The 12611-nt window shown below is 36.0% G+C and overlaps 1 protein-coding gene across 2 annotated transcripts in view; it reads right to left on the reverse strand.

The window, feature by feature from the left end:
* sick (sickie) overlaps window positions 1–12611 on the reverse strand; it is a 573525-nt gene that overhangs the window by 341343 nt on the left and 219571 nt on the right. The gene's annotated exons all lie outside the window — the stretch shown is intronic.

A 12611-nucleotide genomic window follows, 5' to 3' on the forward strand; every position in this document is an offset into this window, starting at 1 on the left:
GGGAGATTTAGAAAAGACCAGCTCAGTGTATTTTTAGCGATTCTATTAAAACCGATATTTCAAATACTGATTGGAGTTAAGTTTTAGTTCCAGTTTAGTATGAGACTTATGTCGCATACGCACGCCAAATGCTCTATATAGTATTCCAAATACTATTAAGTATTTTGGAACAAGTTTTGATAATAAGTATTTTTTTATACCGGTAGTAAGTATACTTAGTCTTCAAAATCGACCAGTTTTCCCACCTCTAAAATGTAACGTTAAGGAATTAATTGTAATACGAACGCGACAGGAAATTCTACATTCATGTGTTTCAAAATATTATGTCATAGAAAATTTAATATAAATACTTACGTAATATATTTAAAAATTAGATTTTGCACTGACAATAAATGTTGTAAGTATATCGTAAAAGTTGAGCATCACTGAATTCGATCGTGAAATAACAAGACTAGCGACCGGTGAATCATTATGAAAGGAAATGGTGACAAGAAGTTTGTCAAATCTAAAGACTTTAGAGTAAAGTTGTGATTTTAAAAATAAGTTTTCAATAGTAGTAGACAAATCGGTAAATGAATGGCCCGGCGGAATGACAGCTGGCTTAGCAATTAAGAGATCCGGAATTGTCAAATGCCCAATTTAATTCGCTTTTTGTGGCACGTACCAAACATCAGCGTCTAAAAATTAAAAATATTCAACGGTAGGTATCTACAACTCGTGAATAGGCGTGTCCGGCGCCTAACTTTGATGTTAGATTTATATACTTTTAATAGAGACAAATCCAAACATACAATGAAACAAATTATACAGTATTTATTATACGCATATTGCTATAAGATTATTTTTTAGTTTTGATACCAACTGGTTTTCACCATTTTCTTACAACGTTTTTCTTAGCTCGTATTCTTACTTGTCCGGTACAAATCTTGCAATCGATTTTAAACTAACTTCCCGACTAGCTAGACATTTGATTATTTTTTTAGAATATATCAGAACACGATGCCAATGCATTTTTTAAATACTTTTAGCCATCTTTAAGCAGAATTGAATTCATTCTCGTTAACATCAGTTATTTCTGTTTTGTATGAAAAGTTATTTCGGAAGAAATCCGTAAAAAGTAAAACAATTATTGGTTGCTAAGTGGGTCCTAGCAACTAAATTATTAATATTAATATATACGTGCGTTAATATGGAAATCAATATGACATTTAAGTATTATTTCTATCAAGTACAATTTTTTTGATCGCTTAAGCTAATCAAGTCAAGTTTATATGATTCAGCAGAAAATTTAAAAACGTTGTATATAAAAAGCTCTTTTTATCTTGTAATTATTATATTTTAAATTAGATTGTATTATTCTCTACTTTAATGGAGTTACTGTGAAGACTTAGTGGAAAGACATGGAATTCACGAATTTAGAATATACCGCTATGCGTACGAAACCGCTTCTGATAAATTAATTATATTACCTATGTAAAATATGTATTATGTACCAATATACCATTGTTTTATACTATATTTAGTTCATCACTTCTTGGCGTGGACCACATTTACGACACGAGTATCGTTCACATGGTAAAATAGCTTGAATTTTGACCAATTATCCCTTTTACATAATACTTATGTAAGTCTTTTTTACCCTCACCAGACGCACAAAGTATTCACAATAATATAAAAAATACTGAAATGTAATTTTTTAACTCATACTTGACAAAAAGCTCAATATGTGAGCGAAACACGAAACACCAACAAGTATACACTTATATGGCGTATATCGTCTATGTATACCATGTGATAAACTTATTTTATTAAGTATGAATGATTATCACAAAGTAAACACTGAATCTCCTGAAAAATACATTCTACTTCAAAATTTTATAGAACTAAACCTACCTAATTTTAGAGTAAGCTAAAATAATTAGGTATGTACCTAATGTAGGTATATACTTAATAAAGTTTTTTTTTTTTTAACTATTTATCTATATCTACAGTTTTAATTGGGTGGGGGCGTTGTTGACTGCTCTTTCGGGCTACAAGTCCATCTCGAAAATAATTTAGTGATATCTATCGATGAGTTATCATTGGGTCGTTTTGAAATAGGTTATATTATAGCCTGAAACAACAGTCATCATCGATAATTCTAAAGGTAAAGAGGAATTTTAAAAATACATTACCTAGGTACCTACCTATATGGAAATCTAGCACGTAAACGCCAGTTCAATTATTGAAACGAATGATCCATAATTAAAATGATTAATTCTTCATTTTGTATTAAATTTTTAACAAACTAATAAACAATACGTGGTAAAAGTATTAATAATAGTAATTTAATAGTACCCACATTTACAATAAAAACATTATTTTCATTAGACGCTTATTATGTAAGTGGGCTTTGTTTTGATGTTTCTTGTAATGCAAAATTTAAATATTCAACTCAGTAAATAAACAGATGTCATTTGAATTAAATGTACCAAACTCATATTATTGGCATAAAATACGTTATTATAACAGCATATGTTTAAAACAGCGACACTTCGGACCGATAAATCACGCTTACATAAATGACACAATTAAAAATGCGAACAAAAAAACAACAATTAAACTGAAAAAAGCTTCCACTCGCAAAAAACAGTCGCGAGCAAACAGCCATAAATTTTAAAAAAAGTCAAAGAAAACGCAAAACAAACGAACATCGCGCTGTGACGAATTCGCGGATTCGAATTTAGAATCGCGGGAAATAAAGTGGCGGGCCGCGACTCGATGCCGAGCGCGCCAAATCGCTACTGCTCGCCGCTCGCTGAAGTGGGCTGAAACTGAAATCGAGTCAAGTTGTATTTTGTATTTTGTCTGGAAGAGATTTCGTGAACGGGGATATTATTGTGAGACTTCAAATACTGAAATAAACACACTTCAGCTGATGAGATTCCCAATCTCGAATGCGTGGAAATTCGTTTTCATTTCCTCTTAAAACGTCTAGACGTGCCGCTAACATTTTGATTAGAAAGTTTACCTGTGCCATTTTATCTTTTTTTTTTTATCTTTTAGCCATGATGAACAAATTTCAAATAAGTACTTACTTACCTACTTACAAAAAACGGAATTTTAATACGATTGCTTTACTTTTCAATTTCAGCATGTTATGATAATTATTGTAATTGGTGAAAAAAGTAAGACACCCCGCAGGATCGAACCTGCATCTATCGGGTATCGCGCCCACGCATATATATTACAATGCTGAAGGAGTCACACTTAATTGCGATAAGACGTTTACAAGATAAATTTTAAGAAAATACTTAAATAGAAAATTCTTAATACAAAAAAAGTAAGTACAATAAGAATTTTCAGCCTGATGATATTACACTCATGAATAGGTTTTAACATGAGTCAATAAGCTAAAAGAATTTATAGCTACTATCGAAAGCAGGAAGTCTGCATACTTGGGCCACATCTTCCATAGCGAGAAGTTATTTCAGCTCATAATGCAGAATGAGTCTAGGTACGCAATCTTCATATAAAGCAACTCAACATCCAACACGTTGGTGATCTGATACGATTGGCCCAGGATAAAGAGATTTGATGCTTCTATCGATTTGATCTTTGATTAAGCTTTGAAAACAAGTAGGTAAGTACTTACATATTATTATTATGCCATTATTACATGTCAATCGAAAGAAACGCTCCTTTGGCGGAAATAGGGGACATGCTGGGTTCTGTGGACCAGTAAAACTTGGTTTAAAATACCCTCACAAAATCAAAGCCTACTGTTTCCGTCCTTCTAGGTTTCAGCCCAAAATAAAAATTCAAAAATTGTTTTCCCCCAGAAAAAGTCCATTCCTTCCCTAAAATAATTTTCTTTCAAGATCCGAAAATCTAAAGTTCCGATTGATTGATGTTAATGAAATTATGCATATATGATTGAGTATAACTAAATAGAACCCCTTTCGATTCACTTAACACTTATCTTCAATAATATCTCAGAATGGTATCTTTAACGATCACGAAAAGTCGAAGAAAAATAAAGTAAGAAATGTCAACCCAAAAAAATGTAAGTAGATAGGCTTTACATACAATAAATTATGGTACTGTTCGGTTATACCGGAGGCAGCGGAAAACGCATTTTGAAAATAGCCGATAAACTGGATTATTTGTTAGGTTAACCTAACCAAACCTAACCTAACCTAACCTAACCTAACCTAACCCAACCTAACCGAACCTAAACTAACCCAAACTAACAAATAATCCAGTTTATCGACTATTTTCAAAATGCGTTTTCCGCTGCCTCCGGTATAACCGAACAGTACCTAAATTATTTATATTTGAAAATATACGGGTAATATAAAAGGCAGTAGGTATAATGAGTTTAAGTTTATGAAGGAACCCCTGTAGGTAATCGGTCCTTGAAGGAGATGGGCGGATAACGAGAGGTTGAGTGTAAACGATTGAAGAGTCAGAGCTCGAGATATATAAATCCTGGAGCACGATTGTGCAATTGGCAATGGACCTGAAATGTCCGAAGAGCTAGGTTAACTTCAGCTGGGGCACAGTCTAAAACGATCGTGACTACGCGACGCGAAGATTGTGCAAACGACGCCTGCAGAACAAAACATAATTTGTCATAAAAATTCAGCATGCGTCCGTTTAATGTCATGTTTATTGTTCTATTAATAATAATATATTTATTGACATGTTTTCTTTTTCAAGTAAATGGGTAACGTTTTTAGTCATCTTTACAGGATTTAAGAATTAATTCCCCCGACGCCATCACAAAACAAATTGACGTGTTTACAGCTCGACTTTCGCTCTCCGATTGGCAGCGAGTCCGAAATTTCGTCGCACACTCGCACCTATAGTTGAAAATTATTTGCCGTTTCACTGAAGTATGCTCGTTCCTAAGAAAGTATAGGTAGTGAAAGCTTTTGGCAATAACTGCTTACTTATAAATATATTATGTTATAAATATTGTTAAGGTATTATTATGTGGATAAATAAAAAAAGTTTAGGAATCTGCATATATGACATAATACAATGAAAAATCATTAAGAGAAAATGAATGACCCGGATGACAGTTCTGTTTAGATTTGAAGCAATTAATAAATAGACTTGTAAAATAAAATCATTAAAAATATCAACACTATAACCGATGAGCGGCCGCCAGATTTTTGACACAACAGCGCTTTTACGATATTATAAACAATAAAAAGTACGCTGTTAGATTTTATCGTTGTTGAAAAGAAAATATAATAGATATTAGGTAGGTACGAAAAACTAAAAAACTTCTTGAAAATACAACTCACTGTGAATTAAGTGAAGTGGGTTTTCACGGGGCAGTCAGAAATTAGACACTGTAAATTTTCAAGTACCTGCTTTAAACTAAAGAATTTATGTCAACTTAATAAAACATAGGAGATGATTGAGTGTGATTTCTTAACGAGGGTAGGTTTGGTGTATTAAAAAACTACATTTACCACGTGGTTTTACATGTACCTAATGGGCGACGGAGCATTGCCGCCACGTGACAAAATTAATTATAACATTTGTTTAAATACCTTTGAATTTATGTTATGGGAAGATTAGATAAAAGTGGTGTGTTTCCTTCCTCCCGGTCCCTTCCCGACTGTCTTTTCTCAAAGGTTTTCCTTTCAGGTTGCGACCGGGCGATAATAATTAATAACGCTTCTATTGGTATATTTTACAACGTTTTTCTTAGCTCGTATTCTTATATGTCCGGTACAAGTCTTGCAATCGATTTTTAACTAACTTCCCGACTAGCTAGACATTTGAAACTTTTAGAATATATCAGAACTCAGAACACGATGCCAATGCATTTTTTAAATACTTTTAGCCATCTTTAAGTAGAATTGAATTAATTTTCAGTTATTTCTGTTTTGTACGAAAAGTTATTTCGACACTATTATTGGTTGCTAAGCGGATTGTCCTAGCAACTAAATTATTAATATATACGTGCGTTACTATGGAAATCAAAATGAAATGTCAATATGACATTTCAGTATTCTATGATCGTTTAAGCTAGTCAAGTCAAGTTTATATGATTCAACAGAAAGTTTAAAAACGTTGTATATAAAAAGTTCTTTTTATCTTGTAATTATTTTTAATTTTGTTCAGAAAACGCGGGAATTTTGAAATTAATAAAATTAAACCTTTTATAATAAACCATTTCTTTTGTTCAACGAATAATTCACAAGATTTTGAGAATGTAACATTCCATATATTGAACATACATAATTTGAAAACTTACCAGATATATTCCCACTAGAAAAATCATATTTGAAAAAAATGCGATGCTCGACGAGATTTGAACCCGTATAACCACTGGTACGCGCCAACTGTGCATTAAAGAATTATGCAACGAGCCTCCTATCTAATTACGACAATTTAAACTAGTAGGTCATACATGAAATGCTTATCAAATTGCGTTATTATTGACTATCGATTTTTGTGTATTAAATCAAGGAATATTAATAATTACCTTAATTACTAACCGACGCCCGGTTCTCGCCAAATATTTTAGTTATAACGTCTACTTGAACTTTTTTCACAACAACAATTTTTAGTAAACCATTTCTTTTATTCAACAAATAATTCACAAGATTTTGAGAATTTAACATTCCTTAATTTTTGCGACTGACACCCTTTAACACCTGACGCCAGTTATAATAAATTTAATTAGTGTGGTCGGATACTTTGCGGGGAATGGCAGAAAACTGGATACCTACAATCTCGAATCGAGGTCGAAGTAATTGACAAACGGCACTTTATTTTCAAGTAAACATATTTATTTGGGTACTAATTGATTACACATTAATTGTTAAAGCACATTCATAATATTTATGATAATTACACAATATACGTGAATTGAATTGATTTTTATTTTCTTATTGAAAGGGATTCAAGATAATACATTCTCTCGCCTTCGATTACGATTGATAACAATAGCAGTATCATTTATATTAAATATGCACAAAACACTTGAAGTACCTCAGACAAGTGTAGTTATTAATACCCAGTACTTCCAATTACTACAGGTCGATACTAATTTAGTAGGTACCTAACTAAATCTCGAAATCACAATTTTTATTGGAAATGGAGAAAAATCTCTCGAAAGTAACGAAAAGGTAAAGTAATCAGATGGCAGCGGTGTCTGTGAGATGAGGTATGGGTAGAGGGGCGCGCATAGATCCAGCTGTTGTATACAAGGTCTGAACAAAAACGAAGCATGAGTGCGAGTGAGAAAGTATTCGGCACCCTTATAATCTCTGCGACACGCGCTAGAGTAAGATAAAAGGTCTACATATTTTTGAGTCAGTTTCCAAAAGTATCGCTGGCAAATCGTGGTGAATCGCTTCACTTAGCATCGATGATCTGCGAGTTCGTGTTGCTAAATTTGCTACTTTTTGTGTTAAACATAAAGTCAGTGGTATATATTTTTAGTTAATTAAGTAGGAAAGGTGGTTCTGCGTGTTGTATTAAAATATGGTAGCCGTACTGATAAGCAAGAAGATGGTATTACGTTTCATAGGTAAGTTGATACATGTTCGTGACAATTTATTTGTATATTATTATTTATTTTAATATCAGTGACCTAGTGTTTCTTTAAAATAATTTAAATTATGGATATCTTTACCTAATGATTGCATTTTGACCGCTTAAAAATACTATATAACGTAAAAAAATATAAAATTATATTTTAATTCTGACCATCTAGTGCGAGCACTTTGGGCGAGCACTAGCGAAATGGTCTATGGTCTCGAACATTTGTAGGCGAATGCGTTCGCTCGCCCACAAACCAAACGCACGGCACGTAGCTTCATTTAGCAATGCAACGGGTGGCGTCTAGATGTATCTATAGTCTATGGTTGTATATTATGTCAAAAAATAATTAATTGAATTAGTCTATTTCTATCTGTCTACTTTTTATTTCCGTATTTTACTGGGCCGAAGTCATGGGCTATCGCTTGTCAATTTTATGACAACTATTTGCTCAATAAATATTTAATGAATTATTGATTGTTAATTTGGGGAATTAATTATATGGGGATATTCAGTGTGCAATGTTTGGAGCCGTTAGTATTACAAAGAGGACACAAACCCATAATACTGTAATTTAAGTAGGCCAACAACGGACACTGACCATTCACCACTTACTTAGGTAGGTACTTCTAAAACGTCCGTTAGAGATATTATATCTTGGTCTTTCTTACATCATAATATTGCAAACACAATTTCATATTACACTACACTAGTGGTTCTCACGAGAAATTTAACTGTGGCCGCACAATTGACATTGACAGTTCTATGGAAACGTCTGGTGGCCGCACCAAATTTCATTTTTGTTGTGTTTGAAAAAATTAAAGCTAAATTTTATTTACAAAAAAAATGGATCAATTTATTTATAGACAAGTCCATTTAATACTTTGGACGCTGAAGACGCACCTGGCGCGTAATGACCAGGCGGCCGATCGATGTAATTAACGTGCATTTTAAAGGTGGTAATTAAAAAATCATTATCTAGTTAGCAGCAAATGAGGCGAGCAGCAGCGAAGACATTTTAGTACATTTATTTAAAAGTAATGCACATGGAAATTCCTCAATAATCCCATTTTCCAATGGAAGCCGCATGGCTGCTTCTAAGTTTACATCTGTTAACTGGCTTCGAAATTTGATCTTTATGAAATGCATTACACTGAATGATCTTTCACAGTATACAGTAGTAGGAAAAATGGATAATATTAATAAAGCAATTGTTGCCAATTCTTTGAATTGACTTTACTCTCAGAAACGGACTATTTCACACAATAACACATTATGGATCATTTGAGCGTGGAAAGAAATTTAAGACGTTATGTGTACTGTCATGTTATTTTATAACATAATACACTAAGCCAAAGAAGTTTTTACGAGGGCAACACTACGCAAAAGTACGACCGGATCGCGCCTGCGCACGAGATAGTTTGTACGGAGTTCGTGACACTATTTCCGGCGCTATAGGAGATAGCGGGCTTTTTACACGAAGGTGAAGCGGGAGTCGATCTCTCAGTCTTGACCTTTCGAAGGAAGCAGACGTCTTGGCCCGTTCCGAGCCTCAGACCCTGGGCACAGGGCTTTCGATTTCCTGACGTTTTGGAGACGTGGACGATGGTCATCCGAAGGACGTCCCCCCCACGCCAGGAGATCGGAGGAACTCCACGGTTCCCCCACGTTTGAAGACGGACCCCTCGATTCCGTCCTGGAAGGAATCGAGGGCAGCGAATAGGCTGGAGAGCCTTTTGTGTAATTGGTATTTATTGTTATTTTATGTTACGGTCCACCGACCGAATTAGCTTTTGGGTTTTTGTTCTTATTTATTTAAATATTGTATCGCATTAGGTGCTCGTGACTCACTTAAGTAATTATACTTCTCTATACACTGTAGCCCGCAAGTTATCTTATTTATTAATATACAATTGTTGAAATTTCTCTACTTGCTTTTCATTTAATTTTCCTTATCACTATTGTCTCTATGCATCATCATAGAGTGGCGCTCAATCCGAGATATTTATATTTATTCCATCTTTATGTACTTTATTATTATACAGGAACATCCAACGAATGAGGATAGTAACCGGACAGGTAACTGAGGTCTTAGAGGTAATTGTCAAACCATCCACGACCCTGCCTCCTATTTCCCCGAGTCTCATGCTTATCCCTATTGTAGGCCTCCGAATCCTCGGCTAGCTCCGGGCCTGGAGTGGAGGTACATTGAATTTTTGGAAGAACAGGTCACACCGTCACCAAATTAAAACAAAGACATAATTATTAAGCTCCGAACCACAGATTGTCTCAAGAAACTAATTTATTATAAAAGATTATTTAAAGAACGACACACAATTTATTTATTTAATTAATTGATTATTATTGGTTGTAAGCGAGACTGCACGAGCGCGGAGATTATTGACAAAGATTGAGGACCGGGTACAACAATGAAGAAATTAAAAAAAAAATACGCGAAAACGACTAAGTCGCTGACTGACGTTCACTCCGCGATCTGTCAGAGTGACAGTAGGTATGAGAGTATAGGTATCAGCCGGTAGGTATCTGGACCTAGGCGAGTACCTCTTCACAAGTCTCGGCGACTTGTATATAAAAATGCGGATAAAATTACGCCGCTGACCTTCGCAGGTTCAGGGTCGTAAATGCGAGCGGAGACTGATATTGAATTTAATAATTGGGGGTTTATATGCAAATCTGCCCGATTTCATCCCTTAGCTCAACGTTTTGAGGGTGACAAAATTAATTAACGGTTTCCCTACGAGATTGGCGGAAATTGTACAATGACTAATTACCCGCGACATCTACGCAAGGGCCGACTAAGTAAAATTATAGGCGCAAGTCGACGCTCGCCGATGGGCGGCGTCGCTCACGCGTCACTTACGTACTTCGAGTACCTGTCAGTACCGAGAGCGCGCAATTGATGTAGCAGTAGCGCATTGTTTCTGGGCCAGCCCCACGAAAAACGCACCTACGAAGGCGTGCGCGGCATCGACGGATTCGTGGTTGAATTACCTATCGATACAGCACACCCCCCGCGTGGTGGCGCTCTTCATGGCTGAGGGAGGGGCGTTCCCGCGGCGGCCGGCTTTACGAGTCCTAGCGGCGCGAAGGTACCTCTCACTCAGAAACAAGAGTACTACAAAGTTAGCCTGGATGATAAGGCGTCATATGCCAGTGGTTAACTTGGCATATTTGTGGCACCAGGCCTACGACAGCGCATACCAATCCTTCGGCCAACTACCGTTGGGGGGTCCAACTTTGAGGCGCCCCGACGGCCTGAATACCTACTTGACGTTAGTCTAAGAACATGAACTCGGTAGATTGTTAATCTGACTACAAAATGATAGCTTAATATTAAATAATATCAAGCGGGGAAGTTACTTTATTTGAATATATAAATGTACTGGTCGCGCAATCTTTCTTACATTAACAACTAATATAGCTCGGCGTCGCCACAGGCACATACTTACGACTAGTTGACGGATGTTATTCCGTCAACCAAACATATAGGCAGTAATAATTGCTTAGTACATACTCATACCTAGCCGATCAAAGATTTCCCCCACTTTATTCCAGTACGTGGTCTCCTTGATCGACCAAAATCATTGATCCGATTCTCCCGTCGCGCGTGAGCGTGATGCCGTCATACACGCGAGCGAGAGGGGCTCTGTCACTGCAAAGCGGGCAAATTCGTATCGCGAAATCGATTTCTACACATACGACAGAGACGCCGTCGTATGTCAGAGCAGGAAAGCTGCCAGAATACCGATTCGGAAACGCCGCGCGCGGAATAGCCGCGGATATTAAAAATCGAATTTAATATGAAAATTAATTACGCGGGATCGTGATTATAATCGGATCGATGATTGCCCTACGTGTTGCTATGCTTTGTGATTGCACATATGTACAAATGGGAGCTTTCGCAACAGGCCTATGAGCATATGTTAACAATTATTGTGCCGTGTACGCGCGACGCGTAGCGACATCGAACTATCTACCTTAACATTACATACATCTTAACTACCTTAATTATTATATACCATCAACGCCCATCTATAGTCCCCCTTTATTACTTCGTTATCCTTTTCATTACATATTTTTACATTTACCTATTACATTACAATTTATATTACATATTTATCTTACATTCAAATCATATTTTATATCTAATTAAATTTAATTACCCCCTTATCTAGACGTATATTTAATTACCATTTTAATCTTATAACCATTTACCTTATACCTATACGGCTTAACCATCCACAGTTCACTCTGGGAAGCCGTGGGACCTGTCAGAGCAAACTGCGGGACTTAACATATGAAATATTTTGTTCAGCCTTGCCAAGGGTCGTCATCATTCCATCGGTGGCACATTGACTACCAGGGTCAGACCGAGCGGCTGGGGAGCACTACTCCTTATGGGAGCGCCCCCCACAGGGGCAGAAAAACCTGTCGGTGACACTATCCTACATCCTCCATCCCTATCCCATTCCACATCCCATAACCACTCCTCTCTTCCTTACGTCACAATCTGATCAATTGTCACAATCCCACCTATCCCTATCCTAAATCCCCCATGTCAAAAAACATACCATGATAGTACTTATTAACCGATTTTATAATTTTATAAATAAATTTTTGAAATATTATTCTGTAAAGCGCTGGTGGCCGCAGCAAATCCGCACATTAGAACTACTGTTTTCACATCTTTAGTATAAAAAGATAGTCTAAAATCTGCAACGTCCTACTTCCCACGGAGACTTGAAATTCGGTATGGGTACGCAATATAGGTAATGATTAGGTGACGATCCATTATATTAAATTTTTGCGACAGTTCGGTACTCCCTGAGGAACCGTGCGGTCTCCATTGAATGATCTTAAAAAGAGTTAAAAAATGATTCTATCGACCTAAAACCTTCACCAATATATTCCTCATGGACGGTTTCTAAATAGATATGTAAGAAAAAACATCGGTTTCGTCGATCTACTTATTTAGATAATGGAACTTACAAATTGCATTGGGTTTGTCGCGTATAGCGAAAGAAGGGGGACTCATCTACTAA

The sequence above is a fragment of the Rhyacophila brunnea genome, unplaced genomic scaffold (assembly GCF_057557595.1).
Source record: "Rhyacophila brunnea isolate RB1 unplaced genomic scaffold, BYU_Rbru_1.0 scaffold_2, whole genome shotgun sequence".
Classification (NCBI taxonomy): domain Eukaryota; kingdom Metazoa; phylum Arthropoda; class Insecta; order Trichoptera; family Rhyacophilidae; genus Rhyacophila; species Rhyacophila brunnea.